This window comes from Oryzias latipes, chromosome 21 (assembly GCF_053564925.1).
Source record: "Oryzias latipes strain Hd-rR chromosome 21, Olatipes_Hd-rR_3.1".
Classification (NCBI taxonomy): domain Eukaryota; kingdom Metazoa; phylum Chordata; class Actinopteri; order Beloniformes; family Adrianichthyidae; genus Oryzias; species Oryzias latipes.
The window spans coordinates 35,525,163-35,546,268 of NC_136257.1; the positions used below are offsets into that span (position 1 = coordinate 35,525,163).

At 43.5% G+C, this 21,106-nt stretch overlaps 1 protein-coding gene across 1 annotated transcript in view; it reads left to right on the forward strand.

The window, feature by feature from the left end:
* The first annotated feature begins 2,264 nt into the window (after nt 1-2,264).
* LOC144988789 (zinc finger protein GLI2-like) overlaps nt 2,265-21,106 on the forward strand; it is a 126,831-nt gene continuing 107,989 nt past the window's right edge. The window contains exon 1 of the mRNA XM_078939716.1: nt 2,265-2,578. The gene's annotated coding sequence lies outside the window, so the exon portion shown is untranslated. The remainder of the gene's footprint in view (nt 2,579-21,106) is intronic.

A 21,106-nucleotide genomic window follows, 5' to 3' on the forward strand; every position in this document is an offset into this window, starting at 1 on the left:
GACAGGAACAGGATGTGAAGACTTATTTAACCCCAGCCCTTCATCATTCATAACTAAATTGGTAATGTAGCCTGGAAATAATATTCACACATGCCATAAACACACGGACACACAAACACACAAACATAGGTCCCTGCTGTTCTGTGGTGTTTTTACTGTAAAGTTTTGGTCTGAAGTGTTTTCTTCATTAAAACTTTGTTTTGGACATGAAGAAATGTTTATAAACAGTTTCTTGGGCAAGAAACTGAACTCCACCTTGCCTCTGGTTGGCGCCAGTGTTCGGCAGCGGAGCCGCTACCAGTGTGTGCATGTGTGTGCGACTGTGTAAATGGGTCTGTGACTGTAAAGCTCGTTGGGCCTTGTAGGTAGAAAAGCGCTATATAAGTATACACCACTTACCAATTAAGAAAACAGAATTTAGAGTCCGCAAGAAAAATATTCCATCTAGAACCGGATCCAGAACCAAACTGCACCTGAGTACAGTGAGAATCATCTACTAAAAAGCAGATCATTACTGACTGAAGCACTTTTTACATTCAGAAGTCCCTGCGTTTTCCATGAGAGTTCCACCACTCAAAGCACTTTTCCATCTTTAGAACCCACAGAATCCACTGGGATGGGTTCACCATGGACAGGTCTCCAGAGAGTTTCAGAACCACACACTCACATGGTACCAATGATGCCGCTGCAGAAATCCCACACAAAAACATGCAAACTCCACACCACAAAGTCCCAGCTGGGATTTGAACCTGGACCTTCCTGCTGTGGGGTGCTAACCACTACACCACCGCGCACCCAGAGATTTTTATTGTTTTACTTTTCCAAGATAAAATAACAAAAGATTCTTTTTGATTTTTGACTCAATAATCGAAACGTTCTCACATATAAACGTATTTTCTCTCTACAATGATGTAACGTCTGCATTAATACCTTTCAAACCTTTACAGATGAAATGATCATTTGAATTTTGGGACTTTTGTTTTCACCAGCGTGGGCGGAGCTTGAGCTGAGGCTGCAGTCCGAGGTAAAACCGTTGTGTCTGTAGGTTCCAGCAGAGGGCAGCATTTTCAAAGGGACATGGGAATGGGACAACACAGGTGAAAACTGCAGGTGAGATGCAGAACACGTCATTAAAAACAGATCACGTGATCACTCCGTAGATTCAGACAGAATCGGGCCTTAGAGGAGACGGAACCGAAGTTCTCCTCCCGTCATCTGAAGTGGAGAACTTGGAGAATTCTGAGGGATGGAGATGTTCCTGCTGAAGAACCTGTGAATGCTGGACCGGATCGGTCTGACTTGTTTGTGGACTCAAACAGCTGAGCTTTGATGATGGAGAACCTTCATCCACATGATAAGAAAATGTTCTGCATGTTCTTCAGTTCTGATAAACTTGACCTAAAAAGCAAAGAAAGCTGAAAGCTGGCGTCGCTGTGGTGTAGCGGTAGACGTACCGCAGAGTTCATTCAAACCAAAACATGATGGCCCTGGGGGGGGGGCATAGTAACAGGTCAAACAACTGCCTTAAACTGTGGAAAACGCGCCAAGAGCCAAGGTCACAGAGGGGCGGGGTTTAAGATGGTTTTATTGATCTAATAATAATGTTTGTTGTCATGCTTGGCTGTAAGTAATTCAACATCATTTCCTCACTTTTATGTAAACAAACGGGCTTCAGAGGAGAGAACCAAACATGGGAACCATGAGTCTGCAGTCTGAGGATGAAGACCAGCGAGTCTTTAGACGGACACAGAAACCAATCAGACCTCATCAAGCTGAAGCATCAGATCCAGGTGGCAGAGTCCGTCCAGAATCTGGTCAACCAGAACCTGTTTCTGATCCTGCAGTACCATGAGCTGCCCAGCAAAAGCACCACAGGTCGGTAGCGTTAACGTCAGGATCTCCTTCGGTTCGCACAAAGGAAGTCAGAGGTCAAGGAAGCTGATCTTTAACCTCTTTGATCCGGATGAGTTTGTTACTTGAGAATTATGTTTGATTTTTCATGTGTATTGAAAAGGATCCGCTTCCTGATTGTAAGAGAAGAAGCGCTCAGGATGGGCGGGTCACAAGGGCCACAGGGGGCTGTTCTGGCCCCCATCTGTTCATTCTCTACTTTAAATGTGTGGGTCAGTCGGTGGGTGGATGGATGAATTTATGTTTGTTCAGTTTTATCTCCAGAAAGTGTTTTTCTCGCGAGAACAGAGAAAGTTAAAGAAAGTACAGGGGGGGGGCACAAGATTAGCCCGGCCCATCTGCGGGGGGGTTCCAGAGCCGAGGGGGGCGGAATAAAAGAGACCAGCAGCCCGCACAGCTCCGCACCAACCGTCTGCGTCCGATCTTCAGAGAACCTGCAGGCCTCGTGCGTTTTTCGCCGAGGAGCCCGCGCGCGCCCGCTCGCCGGATGATGGAGCGGCAGAAAAAGTTTGTTTCTGCGCCCTTAAGCGACGCACGTGGCCATTCGCTCTCCAACTTCTGAAGTGGCTCGTGGAACTCTGCGTCAAAGCCGGGGGGGTCTGTGCGAAGCAGCGCGCGAATTTACCGGATCCCGGAGGGAGAGGAGCGACCGCTCCTCCTAGCAGAGGTAGGACAACTTCATAGTCTGGACGGGAGCGCTCCTGACGCGCGCGCCGCATGCATGTGCGCGGCGGAGCTGATCCGAATTTCACCGGAGTTCTAACGTTCCTCTGAGATGCGGGTTCTCTGAGGAGTTCTTCTTAGGAGGAGAAACGGCTCCGTTGTCTCTGCATCAGCCGGAGCGGCGGGAGCATCATGATGAGGATGGGGGACAAGCGGGGAGGGGGTCAGCATGTAGAGATGCTCTCTAAGCGGTCAACAAACACTTGAGCCTCTGGAGGTCCTTCAGACCTTCAGTTTCTGGTCTCCAAAGGTCTCGTGACCAAAGTGAGGACTTTAGGGGAAGGAGGAGGAGGAAGAGGAGGAAGAGCTCCTCTTTCCCTAGAAGAAGATGAGCCGCGGAAACAGAACTTTTCAGGGTTCTCCTCTGGTGCCACATAGAGGAGGTTCAAGGAAAAGATGTTCAGGAATGTGAACAAAAGCTGGGGGGGGGGGGGGGGGTCTATGGTCCATTGGGTTTCCACAGAACACCTCCCCAAATGAGGCTGCACTGTGGGGCAGTGGTTAGCACTCTTGCCTCACAGCAAGAAGGCCCCCGGTTAGAGTCCCGGCTGGGGGACCTGAACCAGAACACCAAAGGTGGACCTTTCTGCGTGGAGTTAGCATGTCCTCCCCCTGCATGCGTGGGTTTTCTCCGGCTTCCTCCCACCATAAAAAACATGCTTCATAGGTTAATTGGTTACTGTAGATTGTCCCTAGGTGTGCATGGGTATGTGATTGTGGACACTCTACCCTGCGACAGACTGGCGACCTGTCCAGTGCGTTCCCTGCCTTCACCCACAAGTGGCCGGGATAGGCTCCAGCAGCCTGTGACCCCGAAAGGGAACAAACGGAAGAAGATGAACCTCCCAAAATGCTGCTCCTGTCCAGAAAAAGTTCTGGAAGCTGCTTTATGGAGGAAGGGGGAGTGTACGTGATGGTGCTGCGGCCAACACCACAGATTTACATAAGAAGGAGAAAGGAGAGTTTGAGTGGCTTTTGTGGGGAATGAAGAGTTCTTCAGAGGAAGAGGAAAGGATGAAGAATGGATGAGCCCATTGAGGGGGGGGGCTGCTTATCCCTCCAGAGGCTGAGCCACTTTTATCTGATGCTGGAAGCTGCACAGATGCGGGGGGGGGGGCACAGAGACGTGTGTTTGTCTTAAGGACAGACTGACAAATACAACAGGGAAGGAGGAAAGGGGGGCAGAAGAAGCAGGTAATGTTCATTCCTCACTAAAACAACCCCAACGGCGATTTTTGATCCATTCAGGCATTTCTGAGAACTCGCTGAGCACCAGCCCCTCCCAATCCACAAAAACCAGGGTTCTCCTACTGACATAGATCGGTGGGAACTGCCCCTTGCAGGAAGTCTGTACTGCCCCGCCCCTCAGGCTAACAGATACACCCACTTTTTCTGTAGAGCTAGCAGTGATCTGCTTTCCTTTATACACAATAGCAGATATCTTCCAGTTGTGTCATGTCTCCAATTAACCAGGTTCTAACAGCTGCTTGTTACTTTAGACGCCGGTCTCTAATAGTGGCTGAGCTCCTGTAAGAACCCCACCTTGCCTCGGGTGGATGGTTGGCGCCAGTGTTGGGAAAAAGTGTTGGACTGTGACTCTACACCATTTACTATTCTGATATGAATACTTTAACGGACATTAGCATCCTGCTATGATGTTGCTAATTACCGAACACAAAGTAATTATTTGCTTAATGTACTTAAAGAAAGTAGAAATGTTTGCAGGCTAATGTTAACTTTAGGAAATAATATGGATCAAAATATTCAATCATTCTTCCCATCAGACGTTGGTCTCTCTATTAGCTTAGCAACTTGCTAAATGAATGACGTGTCTAGTAAGGTTTGCAGTTCTATTAAGTCTATATTAATAAGCCTGACCTCATGGAAGAGGAATTTATATGTTCTCTGAATTCAGCGTTGGTCAGGAACTTGTGGTGGAGGACCCAAAATGCAGGAGACCAGGATTGGTGACAGGAAATAAAACATTTAATTAAAGCTACAAGTAGCATTTAGCGGGCCCGAGCACGTGCGACCGCATGGCACGAGCGACCGCCCCGTGAGCAACGCCCTGCTCGAGCCATTCTCGTCGTTTTTTCTTGTCCATTCTGGAGCTCCAAGCTATTGTTAATACGACAGCAGCCTGGGGGGGGGGGGCTGTAATCTGTTGCCTTAAGGGACAAAGACTTTTGCATATAGCATGAAAAAAATTCAAGCAATGATGATAATTGCTATCACTGTCCCTAAGGATGAGAACAATAGAACTCATTCAATTTCCACTACAATGTCTAGATGAGTGTCAGCTATGTCTGATAACTTGGCCAATTAGCTGGACCGGGATCTTGCAAAGTGCAGGTGGTTAACGTCCAGTGTGATGAGTCTGTGGACGGCAACAGTACAGCATAGCTTTTGGTTTCCACAAGAGAAGAACTCCTGACACATCTGCCCTAACAGACAACTACAAGAGGAGTTGAAATGTATAACACGGTGAAGGAGTTTTTGTGCAGAAAAAGGTACAATTAGAAAAGCTGGTAGCAGTGACTGCAGATGGGACTCCTGCTATGATCAATAGACAAACAGGTTTCATCACTCACTGTAAAGCTGACCCAGACTTTCCAAAATGTCTGCATTACTGCTGCGTCATTCACCAGCAGGCCTTATGTGCAGAAGTGATTGGCTCTGGACATATAATGACTCTTATTCTGAAAATCGTAAACAACCTCAGCTGCAAAGCAAAACAGCACAGGATTTTTAAGGTGCTATTGGAGGAGATGTCTGTTGAATATGGTGAATATGAACATTGTGAATCTGAACTTGCATTCTTGACTGACATTACTGGAAAACTAAACCACTTGATCTGCGAGCTGCAAGACAATGGCAAAACTATTTTTTTTTTGACCAGCCTGCCTGAGCCAGTGTTTTTCTTGTGGGGATCTTTTCTGCCAGGGCTTGTCAGCTTGGTCAGTGGATGTTGCTGCAGTTGTCTCCCTTGCTGGGACAGCTGGAGTTAAACACAGCAGCTCACGGCTCTGAAGTGGACCCCGTTGCTGTCCCAGTCTGGATGGGCACTGGCCAGGCTGGCTCCTGGTATAAAGAGATTCCCAAATACCATTTCCTAACCGCAGAGCCAAGGATGTGTTTACATGTTTAGGTCAAAAATGTGATGGACAGCTTCATGTTGTCTAAACATGCCACCCTGTTATTAATCCAGTTGATATGGTTCTCCATCTGTGTCTAGGTGATAGAAAAGCATTTTTTTTATATTTAGAGCTCTAAGCAAACAAACAGTTGTCTATATAAAAGAGCTTTTACAATTGTGCACTTTTAGCAGGTCTCTGAGTTCATGTGACCAATGTATGGTGGATTTTCACAGACCTTGTTTAAAACTGAAGGTGAGAGAGACTTAGAGAAATGGCTTCATTGTTCTAGAGTTCTTTGTTTCATCCACAGAAGAGTAGAATTGGTGATTGATTTTGAAAAGCTGCTGAAAAAAGTATCTTTTTCAAATTGCAATTTCTAACTTGGGTTTTACATTTTGTGTTCCATTTTTTGTGCTTTAATTGGGAAGCATTTGTTATTTGTTTGGTGTTTTTAAGGTTCTGCAAATATACACATAATTTTTTAGAGACATTTGTTATCAGTTGTGTTTGTTGATTTGTAGTTTAATTTCATTGGATGTATAGATGTCGTGTGGGGGGAGGCTCGAGAGCAGGTAGGACCCAGGCGCAGAGACGGGAGGCAAACGGGTTCAGGGCAAGTGGGTTTATTTAACTAACAAAAAGCGCTGCAGAGCAGGATGACAAAACTAAAAACAAAAACTTACTGTGGCATGGCAAGGGACATGGACGCCAGACAAGAAGACGTGATCAACATGAGCAGAAGTTAATGGACCAGCACAGGAGGAAGGCAGAGACAAGACTTATATACAGACAGGGCAGACAAGACACAGGTGAACACGATTAGGGCAGATGGGGACCAAAGGAAGTAAAACTCAAGAAACATGACAAGACAGGAAACCTTTCAAAATAAAACAGGAAACAGAACCAAACAAGACAGAACAAGAACTAAAGCGGAAAAAAAGACAACAAACTGAAACCATGACAATAGAAAGGAAAAGAAGTTCAAACATTGATTATAAAAAAGGATATAAGAGATAAAAAAAAAAGAAAAAGGAAAAGAAAAAAGATAAAATATTGATTTAATTGCATTTTGAATGAATAAAAAACAATGATTAATAGAATCAGAATCAGAATCAGGAATCAGAAAAAGTTTTATTGCCAGGTTCAGTAGAGCGCACTTTACAAAACGAGGAATTTGACTTGGTGTATAGTGCAATTAAGAATAAGTTAAAAATTAAGTTAACAACAACAACACACTATATACAGTAGAGTAAGGTGAATTAAAGTGGGAGCACAGATGGGCTGGGATGGTGGGGCCTGTAAGTGGCACCGACAGTCCTTTGGTGGGCGGGGGGGGGGAGGGGGGGTCACCTGGGGGAGTTGGGGTTCTGTTCAGCAGGCTGGCTGCAGTGGGGAAGAAGCTGTTCTTGTGGCGCGAGGTCCTGGTCCTGATGGACCGGAGCCTCTTGCCAGAAGGGAGGGGCCGAAAGAGATTATGTCCTGGATGAGAGGGGTTGGCTACAATCCTGGCTGCCCGCCTCCAGGTCCTGGAGATGTGCAGCTCCTGGAGAGACGGGAGGTGGCAGCCGATCACCTTCTCTGCTGAGTGGATGACGCGTTGCAGCTTGGCCTTGTCTCTGGCCGTGGCCGCAGCGAACCAGACTGTGATGGAGGACGTGAGGGTGGATTCGATGATGGCGGTGTAAAAGTCTACCAGCATCTTTTCAGGGAGGTGAAACTTCTTCAGCTGCCTCAGGAAGTACATCCTCTGCTGGACCTTCTTAGTGATGGAGCTGATGTTCTGCTCCCACTTGAGGTCCTGGCTGATGATGGTTCCCAGGAAGCAGAAGGACTCCACAGAGGTCACCGGGGAGTCACAGAGGATGACAGGGGGGAGGGGGGCTGGGGCCTTCCTGAAGTCCACTGTCATCTCCACTGTCTTCAGAGCATTAAGCTCCAGGTTGTTAGCGCTGCACTATGACACCAGCCTGGCTATTTAACTCCTGTAGGCCGACTCATCTCCGTCAGAGATGAGGCCGATGAGTGTGGTGTCGTCAGCAAACTTCAGGAGTTTGACAGACAGGTGACCAGCTGTGCAGCTGTTTGTGTACAGGGAGAGTAACAGGGGTGAAAGGACACAGCCCTGGGGGGATCCGGTGCTTGTGGTCCGAGTATCTGAGACGAGCTTCCCCAGCCTCACATACTGCTGTCTGTCCGTCAGGAAGTCTGTGATCCACCTGCAGGTGGAGTCAGGCACATTCATCTTGGAGAGTTTTTAATACTAAAGATGTATGAAAGACATACCGAAAAAATATGTCTTTCAGTGTTTAACTGGCTGTCTTTGGATTATGCATGCCTGAATAATGGTCATTCTTACTCCTCATCTCTCTGTTCACTGCTTGCTAATTTACATAGCAGGGGTCCCAGCAGGAGGGGGCGGGGTTGTAACACGACTCCTTCAGCAGAGCCAGGCTGAGAGAGGCTTTGACATGTAAGATGTTAGATGTTAGAATGCCAGATGTTAGAATGACCAGTTCATTTTATATCTATGAAAATATTCAGGGAGCTATGGGACATGTTCAGCTTTAGGTCTGTGAAAATTGGTGTCGATTGTTGAAACATAAGTTACCATAAAAAAATGTTTGTTTGGAGTCTAGACAGATTTAACACAGGTTTTTGGATGAAAAAGGATTTTTTATAAATCATCTGTTACACTTTTAAGTCTGAAAAAAATATGGAAGGCAGCAAACACAGATCCCTACCGTTTTTAATTTTTTTGTGCTGATATTTGAAAGATAAGTTATGCAAAAAAATAGGTGTTTGCAGTTTTGCCTAAAAAGACGTTTTCGGACCTTTTTGGATGAAATGATGTCTAAAAGTTCACCTGTAACTTCAATAATTCTGAATTTTTTTAGGAAGCAGTAGCACATAAATGCCTATGAAAGTTGAATTCTTGGTGCTGATAACCTAAACAGAATTTATGCTAAAAATCTTTGTTCAGTCCAAAATTTCATTAAAAAAATCAAGTGATGAAGTTTCTCGTAGACCCTATAGTGTTACATATCAAAGCTGGAGGTTATTAAAGGCATCTAATTCTGAAATCTCAGCTTCCTGAGACAAACGGCTGATTTATAATAAATTTCTATTATTTGGGTGCACATAATCGACCACTTCCTGTTACGCAGGCACCGTCAGGTGTACACCCATGAAACTTTACATGATGAGAGAGGACCCTTCTGAGTATCTCCAGTTTTAATTTCATGCACATCGGACAAAGCAAAGAGAAAATACAGGGCAGAATGTGCCCAATGCAATAACTAGGTGGCGCTATAGAGCTCGTCCAAGATTGTCATATCCGTGGGTTCAGAATAGAAGCTTCATCATATCCATTGAATTTCAGTGAGATTGGACAAGGAATGTGCACGTGAGAGCAACTTTTGTGTGCATAGCGAGATGCCCAACTTTGCCGCTCACGGCTGTGAAGTGGACCCCGTTGCTGTCCCAGTCTGGATGGGCACTGTGGTGATGTTCCAATGTTCAGGCTGGCTCCTGGTATGAAGAGATTCCCAAGTACCTTTTCCTAACCGCAGAGCCAAGGATGTGTTTACATGTTTAGGTCAAAAATGTGATGAACAGCTTCATGTTGTCTATTAATGTAAGTTTAAACCTAAACATGTTTCCCTGTTACTAATCCAGTTGATATGGTTCTCCATCTGTGTCTAGGTGATAGAAAAGCATTTTTTTATATTTAGAGCTCCAAGCAAACAAACAGTTGTCTATATAAGAGCTTTTACAATTGTGGACTTTTAGCAGGTCTCTGAATACATGTGACCAATGTATGGTGGATTTTCACAGACTTTGTGTAAAACTGAAGGTGACAGAGACTTTGGAGAAGTGGCTACATTGCTCTGGACTTCTTTGTTTCATCCACAGAAGAGTAAAATATGTGATTGATTTTGAAAAGCTGCTGAAAAATGTATCTTTTTAAAATTGCAATTTCTAATTTGGGTTTTACATTTTGTGTTCCATTTTTTGTGATTGTATTAGAAAGATTTGTTATTTATTTGGTGTTTAAAGGTGGTACATAATGTATATACACAATCTTCTTAGAGACATTTGCTATATGTTGTGTTTGTTGTCGTTGTAGTTTAATTTCTTTGGATGTATTGAAAGGAAATGAAAAGAAGTTGCAGCATTGATTAAAAAAGCATAAAAGAGACATTTACTGTCTGATGTTACATCTGTAGGAGTGTACTGAGACTGGGTTTTGTTTTGGAGCACATTCATATATTTTGTTTGTAAAAAAAAAAAAAAGATAAAATATAAAGTTAATTGTATTTTGGATGAATAAAAAAGCAATGATTAGTGCTAAGGATGTATAAAAGACAAACAAAACAAAGGAAATTGCTGTAATTTAGTGTTGAACTAGGCTTTCTAACTGTTCTACTTTCTGTCTGCCACTCCTGGCTAATTTACATGTGAGCACACAGCCGGGGGGGGGGGGGGGGCTAACTCCACTCCTGCAGCAGGGGAGACTGATGAAAAGCTTGAGGATGTAAGATTGAATAAATAAAATCCTAGAGTTGACCAGTTCATTTTATAAATGTAAATATTTTTTATTTTGGTGCTGATAAACTAAACAGATGTTATGATAAAAATATTTGCTTGAGTCAAAATGTCCAAAAATTTGCTTTCAGCACAATAGGGTGATTAAGGTGGTTAAATGTTTCTCGTACGTATAGTGCTGCTTTTCAAACGTGGAGCTTTGTAAGACGCATCTAATTCTGAAATCTCAGCTTCCTGAGACAAACGGCTGATTTCCTATGAAGCTTGATTATATGATCATGCTTCATGATCATTTATGAACATATATAGCTCGTCCAAAATTGTCATATCCATGGGTTCAGAATGGAAGTTTCATCAAATCTATTTAATTTCAGTGAGATCAGACAAGGAATGTGAACGTGAGAGCAACATTTGTGCATGGCGAGATACCCAACTTCGCCGCTCTGTCACGACCACACCCCCGCGTTGAAAGATTTGTTTTTCATCAGAGTAAACTTCAATGGTTTTTCAACAGGTGGACGTCATTTTGAGGTGTGTTTGCTCATCCTACTTGGAGCAGTGATGCTCCAAGTAAAACATGTCATTTCCTGTTGCCAACAGGTGGCGCTACACCTGTTTCGGATTTTTCCACTGCAGATGTGTTCAAAGTCAAACTACAATCATGCACAACAAATTTGGATCAGATTAGATTATTTATGGCTGAGTAATGGCCATTTTTCTTTTCATGGCGTGATTTCGAAACGACCTCAAATTTTGACGCGCCGCCACGGTCACAAACAACCGTAAAAACTTAAAAGCTTCGCAATTTAAGATCGGACATGTGTTTAGTTTACAAAACCAAAGTTTGGAGTCATTATTCAAAAATCTCTAGGAGGAGTTCGTTCTAGAACGAGGCCTGCAAAGGACCAAAATAGAGCAAAAATGACATATTGACATCAATATAGCAGACTTCCTGTGCGACTGACAGCTTGGTCCCAAGAGACTTTTTTGTAGGTTTCCATCTGATGAACATGTCCTGTAAATATCAAGCTTGTATGTTAAAGAACATGGCGGGGCTCTCAAAAACAAACATGGTAGGTGGCGCTATTGAGCCGTTTTTTGTTCACCCATGCAAGTGCTGTGTATTTAAGTTGGAGATATGTAAGACGCCTCTCATTCTGAAATCTCAGCCTCGTGATACAAACGGCTGATTTTTTATGAATTTTTAATTATCTGACTGCAACGCAATCAACCACTTCCTGTTTGGTGGTGGCTTGCGCAGGCACCGTCAGGTGTACACCCATGAAACTTTAGACGATGAGAGAAGACCCTTATGAGTATCTCCTGTTGTAATTTTATGAATGTCGGACAAAGCACAGAGAAAAGATAGGTCAGAATGTGACATAAAATGTATTTGTCAATATCTAGGTGGCGCTATGGAGGTCGTCCAAGATTGTCATATCCATTGGTTCAGAATGGAAGCCACATCACCTCTATTGAATTTCAGTGAGATTGGACAAGGAATGTGCACGTGAGAGCAACTTTTGTCTGCATGGCGAGACGCCCAACTTCGCCGCTCTGTCACGACCACACCCCCGCATTGAAAGTTATGGCTTTTTATCAGAGTAAACATCAATGGCTTTTCAACAGGTGGACATCATTTTGAGGTGTGTCGGCTCATCCTACTTGGAGCAGTGATGCTCCAAGTAAAACATGTCATTTCCTTTTACCAGCAGGTGGCGCTACACCTATTCCAGATTCTTCCACTGCAGATGTGTTCAAAGTCAGACTACAATCATGCATATCAACTTTGGATAATATTGGATTTTGCATGGCTGAGTAATGGCCATTTTTCTTTTCTTGGCGTGTTTTCAAAATGACCTCCATTTTCGACGCGCCGCCACGGTCACAAACAACCGTAAAAACTTAAAAGCTTCGCAATTTAACATCGGACATGTGTTTAGTTTACAAAACCAAAGTTTGGAGTCATTGTTCACAAATCTCTAGGAGGAGTTCGCTCTAGAGTGAGGCCTGCAAATGTCCAAAATGAAGCAAAAATGACATATTGACCTCAATATATCAGACTTCCTGTGCGAGTGACAGGTAGGTCCTTTCAGACTTTTTTGTAGGTCTCCATCTGAAGAACATGCCCTGTAAAAATCAAGCTTGTACGTTAAAGCGTATGCGGGGCGTCGGGACAAAAGTCACTGTAGGTGGCGCTATCAAGCCGTTTTTCTGCGCCCATGCCAATCTCCTATAAAATACGAAATTTTTCGCGACTCCTGATGTGTGTGCCAAATTTGGTGAGTTTTGGGGTATGTTAAAGGCCTCAAAAAGGCGACTCTTCCGGTAGAATAATAATAATAATAATTAAAGCTACAAGTAGCATTTAGCGGGCCCGAGCACGTGCGACCGCCTGGCACGAGCGACCGCCCCGTGAGCAACGCCCTGCTCGAGCCATTCTCGTCGTTTTTTCTTGTCCATTCTGGAGCTCCAAGCTATTGTTAATACGACAGCAGCCTGGGGGGGGGGGGGGGGGGGGGCTGTAATCTGTTGCCTTAAGGGACAAAGACTTTTGCATATAGCATGAAAAAAATTCAAGCAATGATGATAATTGCTATCACTGTCCCTAAGGATGAGAACAATAGAACTCATTCAATTTCCACTACAATGTCTAGATGAGTGTCAGCTATGTCTGATAACTTGGCCAATTAGCTGGACCGGGATCTTGCAAAGTGCAGGTGGTTAACGTCCAGTGTGATGAGTCTGTGGACGGCAACAGTACAGCATAGCTTTTGGTTTCCACAAGAGAAGAACTCCTGACACATCTGCCCTAACAGACAACTACAAGAGGAGTTGAAATGTATAACACGGTGAAGGAGTTTTTGTGCGGAAAAAGGTACAATTAGAAAAGCTGGTAGCAGTGACTGCAGATGGGACTCCTGCTATGATCAATAGACAAACAGGTTTCATCACTCACTGTAAAGCTGACCCAGACTTTCCAAAATGTCTGCATTACTGCTGCGTCATTCACCAGCAGGCCTTATGTGCAGAAGTGATTGGCTCTGGACATATAATGACTCTTATTCTGAAAATCGTAAACAACCTCAGCTGCAAAGCAAAACAGCACAGGATTTTTAAGGTGTTATTGGAGGAGATGTCTGTTGAATATGGTGAATATGAACATTGTGAATCTGAACTTGCATTCTTGACTGACATTACTGGAAAACTAAACCACTTGATCTGCGAGCTGCAAGACAATGGCAAAACTATTTTTTTTTGACCAGCCTGCCTGAGCCAGTGTTTTTCTTGTGGGGATCTTTTCTGCCAGGGCTTGTCAGCTTGGTCAGTGGATGTTGCTGCAGTTGTCTCCCTTGCTGGGACAGCTGGAGTTAAACACAGCAGCTCACGGCTCTGAAGTGGACCCCGTTGCTGTCCCAGTCTGGATGGGCACTGTGGCGATGTTCCAATGGCCAGGCTGGCTCCTGGTATAAAGAGATTCCCAAATACCATTTCCTAACCGCAGAGCCAAGGATGTGTTTACATGTTTAGGTCAAAAATGTGATGGACAGCTTCATGTTGTCTAAACATGCCACCCTGTTATTAATCCAGTTGATATGGTTCTCCATCTGTGTCTAGGTGATAGAAAAGCATTTTTTTTTATATTTAGAGCTCTAAGCAAACAAACAGTTGTCTATATAAAAGAGCTTTTACAATTGTGGACTTTTAGCAGGTCTCTGAGTTCATGTGACCAATGTATGGTGGATTTTCACAGACCTTGTTTAAAACTGAAGGTGAGAGAGACTTAGAGAAATGGCTTCATTGTTCTGGAGTTCTTTGTTTCATCCACAGAAGTGTAGAATTGGTGATTGATTTTGAAAAGCTGCTGAAAAAAGTATCTTTTTCAAATTGCAATTTCTAACTTGGGTTTTACATTTTGTGTTCCATTTTTTGTGCTTTAATTGGGAAGCATTTGTTATTTTTTTGGTGTTTTTAAGGTTCTGCAAATATACACATCATTTTTTAGAGACATTTGTTATCAGTTGTGTTTGTTGATTTGTAGTTTAATTTCATTGGATGTATAGATGTCGTGTGGGGGGGAGGCTCGAGAGCAGGTAGGACCCAGGCGCAGAGACGGGAGGCAAACGGGTTCAGGGCAAGTGGGTTTATTTAACTAACAAAAAGCGCTGCAGAGCAGGATGACAAAACTAAAAACAAAAACTTACTGTGGCATGGCAAGGGACATGGACGCCAGACAAGAAGACGTGATCAACATGAGCAGAAGTTAATGGACCAGCACAGGAGGAAGGCAGAGACAAGACTTATATACAGACAGGGCAGACAAGACACAGGTGAACACGATTAGGGCAGATGGGGACCAAAGGAAGTAAAACTCAAGAAACATGACAAGACAGGAAACCTTTCAAAATAAAACAGGAAACAGAACCAAACAAGGCAGAACAAGAACTAAAGCGAAAAACAAGACAACAAACTGAAACCATGACAATAGAAAGGAAAAGAAGTTCAAACATTGATTATAAAAAAGGATATAAGAGATAAAAAAAAAGAAAAAGGAAAAGAAAAAAGATAAAATATTGATTTAATTGCATTTTGAATGAATAAAAAACAATGATTAATAGAATCAGAATCAGGAATCAGAAATCAGAAAAAGTTTTATTGCCAGGTTCAGTAGAGCGCACTTTACAAAACGAGGAATTTGACTTGGTGTATAGTGCAATTAAGAATAAGTTAAAAATTAAGTTAACAACAACAACACACTATATACAGTAGAGTAAGGTGAATTAAAGTGGGAGCACAGATGGGCTGGGATGGTGGGGCCTGTAAGTGGCACCGACAGTCCTTTGGTGGGCGGGGGGTGGAGGGGGGGTCACCTGGGGGAGTTGGGGTTCTGTTCAGCAGGCTGGCTGCAGTGGGGAAGAAGCTGTTCTTGTGGCGCGAGGTCCTGGTCCTGATGGACCGGAGCCTCTTGCCAGAAGGGAGGGGCCGAAAGAGATTATGTCCTGGATGAGAGGGGTTGGCTACAATCCTGGCTGCCCGCCTCCAGGTCCTGGAGATGTGCAGCTCCTGGAGAGACGGGAGGTGGCAGCCGATCACCTTCTCTGCTGAGTGGATGACGCGTTGCAGCTTGGCCTTGTCTCTGGCCGTGGCCGCAGCGAACCAGACTGTGATGGAGGACGTGAGGGTGGATTCGATGATGGCGGTGTAAAAGTCTACCAGCATCTTTTCAGGGAGGTGAAACTTCTTCAGCTGCCTCAGGAAGTACATCCTCTGCTGGACCTTCTTAGTGATGGAGCTGATGTTCTGCTCCCACTTGAGGTCCTGGCTGATGATGGTTCCCAGGAAGCAGAAGGACTCCACAGAGGTCACCGGGGAGTCACAGAGGATGACAGGGGGGAGGGGGGCTGGGGCCTTCCTGAAGTCCACTGTCATCTCCACTGTCTTCAGAGCATTAAGCTCCAGGTTGTTAGCGCTGCACTATGACACCAGCCTGGCTATTTCACTCCTGTAGGCCGACTCATCTCCGTCAGAGATGAGGCCGATGAGTGTGGTGTCGTCAGCAAACTTCAGGAGTTTGACAGACAGGTGACCAGCTGTGCAGCTGTTTGTGTACAGGGAGAGTAACAGGGGTGAAAGGACACAGCCCTGGGGGGATCCGGTGCTTGTGGTCCGAGTATCTGAGACGAGCTTCCCCAGCCTCACATACTGCTGTCTGTCCGTCAGGAAGTCTGTGATCCACCTGCAGGTGGAGTCAGGCACATTCATCTTGGAGAGTTTTTAATACTAAAGATGTATGAAAGACATACCGAAAAAATATGTCTTTCAGTGTTTAACTGGCTGTCTTTGGATTATGCATGCCTGAGTAATGGCCATTCTTACTTCTCATCTCTCTGTTCACTGCTTGCTAATTTACATAGCAGGGGTCCCAGCAGGAGGGGGCGGGGTTGTAACACGACTCCTTCAGCAGAGCCAGGCTGAGAGAGGCTTTGACATGTAAGATGTTAGATGTTAGAATGCCAGATGTTAGAATGACCAGTTCATTTTATATCTATGAAAATATTCAGGTAGCTATGGGACATGTTTAGCTATAGGTCTGTGAAAATTGGTGTCGATTGTTGAAACATAAGTTACCATAAAAAAATGTTTGTTTGGAGTCTAGACAGATTTAACACAGGTTTTTGGATGAAAAAGGATTTTTTATAAATCATCTGTTACACTTTTAAGTCTGAAAAAAATATGGAAGGCAGCAAACACAGATCCCTACCGTTTTTAATTTTTTTGTGCTGATATTTGAAAGATAAGTTATGCAAAAAAATAGGTGTTTGCAGTTTTGCCTAAAAAGACGTTTTCGGACCTTTTTGGATGAAATGTTGAATAAAAGTTCACCTGTAACTTCAATAATTCTGAATTTTTTTAGGAAGCAGTAGCACATAAATGCCTATGAAAGTTGAATTCTTGGTGCTGATAACCTAAACATAATTTATGCTAAAAATCTTTGTTCAGTCCAAAATTTCATTAAAAAAGTCAAGTGATGAAGTTTCTCGTAGACCCTATAGTGTTACATATCAAAGCTGGAGGTTATTAAAGGCATCTAATTCTGAAATCTCAGCTTCCTGAGACAAACGGCTGATTTATAATAAATTTCTATTATTTGGGTGCACATAATCGACCACTTCCTGTTACGCAGGCACCGTCAGGTGTACACCCATGAAACTTTACATGATGAGAGAAGACCCTTCTGAGTATCTCCAGTTTTAATTTCATGCACATCGGACAAAGCAAAGAGAAAATACAGGGCAGAATGTGCCCCATGCAATAACTAGGTGGCGCTATAGAGCTCGTCCAAGATTGTCATATCCATGGGTTCAGAATAGAAGCTTCATCATATCCATTGAATTTCAGTGAGATTGGACAAGGAATGTGCACGTGAGAGCAACTTTTGTGTGCATAGCGAGATGCCCAACTTTGCCGCTCTGTCACGACCACACCCCCGCATTGAAAGTTATGGTTTTTTGTCAGAGTAAACTTCAATGGCTTTTCAACAGGTGGACGTCATTTTCAGGTGTGTCGGCTCATCCTACTCGGAGTAGTGATGCTCCAAGTAAAACATGTCATTTCCTCTTGCCAGCAGGTGGCGCTACACTTTTTCCAGATTTTTTCACTGCAGATGTGTTCAGAGTCAGACTACAATCATGCATATCAATTTTGGATCAGATTGGATTTTGCATGGCTGAGTAATGGCCATTTTTCTTTTCATGGCGTGTTTTCGAAACGACCTCCAATTTTGACGCGCCGCCATGGTCACAAACATCCATAAAAACTTAAAAGCTTCGCAATTTAACATCGGACATGTGTTTAGTATACACAACCAAAGTTTGAAGTCATTACTCCAAAATCTCTAGGAGGAGTTCGTTCTAGAGCGAGGCCTGCAAATGTCCAAAATGAAGCAAAAATGACATATTGACCTCAATATATCAGACTTCCTGTGCGAGTGACAGGTGGGTCCTTTCAGACTTTTTTGTAAGTCTCCATCTGAAGAACATGCCCTGTAAAAATCAAGCTTGTACGTTAAAGCGTATGCGGGGCGTCGGGACAAAAGTCACTGTAGGTGGCGCTATCGAGCCGTTTTTGTGCGCCCATGCCAATCTCCTATAAAATACGAAATTTTTCGCGACTCCTGATGTGTGTGCCAAATTTGGTGAGTTTTGGGGTATGTTAAAGGCCTCAAAAAGGCGACTCTTCCGGTAGAATAATAATAATAATAATAATAAACATTCGAATTACAATAGGGTCCTTGCACTCCGTGCTCGGGCCCTAATAATAATAATAATAAACATTCGAATTACAATAGGGTCCTTGCACTCCGTGCTCGGGCCCTAATTAGCAAACTGAAACATGACAAAACTATGAGGAGAACCAAAACTGTGACACAACAGAGCAGATGACCTGACAAGGATGAACAGAAACCAAGACACTCAAATAGGCTGAGGGTCATTAACTGAACTGAAGACAGCTGTGGATCACTAACCTGAAAGTGGAGTGACTGACAAAAAGAAAACCAAAAACATGACCAAGAACAAAACAAAACCACTGAATCCCTACAAGCGTTATGCATTCTGCAAATGACTCGTGTCTGAAATAGTTTTACAGGGGTTTTTACCCCACTGTAACACTGTATTACCCCACACTTACACAATGAATAAAATGAGGCAAAATAATTTAAACAATAGAACATTTTCCTTGTGTAACAAGAAAGAGCATATGTAACTGGATTCCTAACAAATACAGTCCTATACTCTTAACAACTGTGGTTTTTATTATGGCCCGCAGCACTCACAGAGTGCAAGGACCATATTGTAACTGGTACGAGGGTCGAACACTCAAAAAGGTCCAAAACGTCAAAAAAACGCGTCAAAACGCCAAAAAATGGGGTCAAAAGTCGCCCAAAGCACAAAACGACACGACAATTGTGTAACGCAACAAAAATACACACACACACGCACAACACCCCCACAAAAACGACAAATTTGTAGTCGCAAAAATGACGACAAAAACACAAAAAAGCCCCAAAAAGCCCTCAAAGAACGGGTTTAAAGCCAAAAAGACATGCCCAGCCTATAGTAAAAGACAGGCCGCATTGAAATACATAGGCCACCTGACTGCAAAAACTTCTATATTGTTTTTCGAATGTTTATTATGGCCCGCAGCAGTCATAGACTGCAAGGACCATATTGTAACTGGTACGAGGGTCGAACACTCAAAAAGTCCAAAACGACAAAAAAACGCGTCAAAACGCCAAAAAATGGGGTCAAAAGTCGCCCAAAGCACACAACGAGACGACAATTGTGTAACGCAACAAAAATACACACACACACGCACAACACCCCCACAAAAACGACAAATTTGTAGTCGCAAAAATGACGACAAAAACACAAAAAAGCCCCAAAAAGCCCTCAAAGAACGGGTTTAAAGCCAAAAAGACATGCCCAGCCTATAGTAAAAGACAGGCCGCATTGAAATACATAGGCCACCTGACTGCAAAAACTTCTATATTGTTTCTGCTTCGTTTCATTATTATGGCCCGCAGCACTCACAGAGTGCAAGGACCATATTGTAACTGGTACGAGGGTCGAACACTCAAAAAGGTCCAAAACGTCAAAAAAACGCGTCAAAACGCCAAAAAATGGGATCAAAAGTCGCCCAAAGCACAAAACAACACGACAATTGTGTAACGCAACAAAAATACACACACACACGCACAACACCAACGCAAAAACATACAAATTGTAGTCGCAAAAATGACGACAAAAACACAAAAAAGCCCCAAAAAGCCCTCAAAAGACAGGTTTAAAGCCAAAAAGACATGCCCAGCCTATAGTAAAAGACAGGCCGCATTGAAATACATAGGAAATCCTAACCGCAAAAACTTCTATATTGTTTTTCGAATGTTTATTATGGCCCGCAGCACTCACAGAGTGCAAGGACCATATTGTAACTGCTACGAGGGTCGACCCCCAAAAAGGTCCAAAACGTCAAAAAAACGCGTTAAAACGCCAAAAAATGGGGTCAAAAGTCGCCCAAAGCACACAACGACACGACAATTGTGTAACGCAACAAAAATAGACACACACACGCACAACACCAACGCAAAAACGACAAAATTGTAGTCGCAAAAATGACGACAAAAACACGAAAAAGCCAAAAAAAGCCCCAAAAAGCCCTCAAAGAACGGGTTTAAAGCCAAAAAGACATGCCCACCCTATAGTAAAAGACAGGCCGCATTGAAATACATAGGCCACCTGACTGCAAAAACTTCTATATTGTTTTTCGAATGTTTATTATTATTATTCTTGTTTCTAACGGATCCGTTGAGCTCAAATTTGACCCCCGCCACATACCCGAAAACTCACCAAAATTGGCACACACCTGGGATAAATTGAAAATGAATTTTCGGCAAAGAGAACGTCACCCCCCCGAAGTCGATGACATCACAGCGAGCGTTCCCGTAAAAAAAATGAATGGGCCGAAAATCGCTTATGGGGCCAAAAAAATTTTTTTTGAAATACAGTTACGAAACCCAAACACTTGTGTTGGAGATATCCCAAAGAAGTTCTGAAATTATTATGGGATGGCCACACGACTTACGGCTTGGCGGCCATTTTGTGGCAAACTCAGAGAAATGGCGATTTTCGTGTTTTTTCACAATATGGGAAAACGACACTTTTGTTCAAGCGATTTTCACGAAATTGCACACACATGCCACAAACACGATTCTACAACTACCAAAGAAGTTTTGTTGACCTTTGACCTTGGCAAGGGGCGGCCATCTTGGATTTTCAAAAAAAAGCACCTTTAGTAATGGATACCATCGAAAACTCGTCCTAGGGATTTTTATCGATCTTTTTGAAACTTCTCGGGCATCAATGGCTAGCTACTGTGGACAAAATGTTGGAATTAGAAGTTGTAGATTTTGAACGGCGTGCGCGTGGCGAATTCGCAACCGTCGCTATTTTAGCTAGCTCGCACATATTTTATCGGAATAGCCTGAAACTGAAATATGCGATACCCTGGCCCACACTGAACAAAACAATGTCACATACGACAAAATCGGTAAAGGAATGTGGCCGTGGTAAACAAAAAACGGTCGCAAAAAAAAGTGCTGACTCGGCAAAAAAATTTTTTTTTTGGATTTTATTTTTAAGAATCGGCTAACGAAACCCAGATAACTTTGTCGGGTATATCCACAGAAAGTTTTGAAATCATTACGTGATGGCGACACGACCTACGGTTTG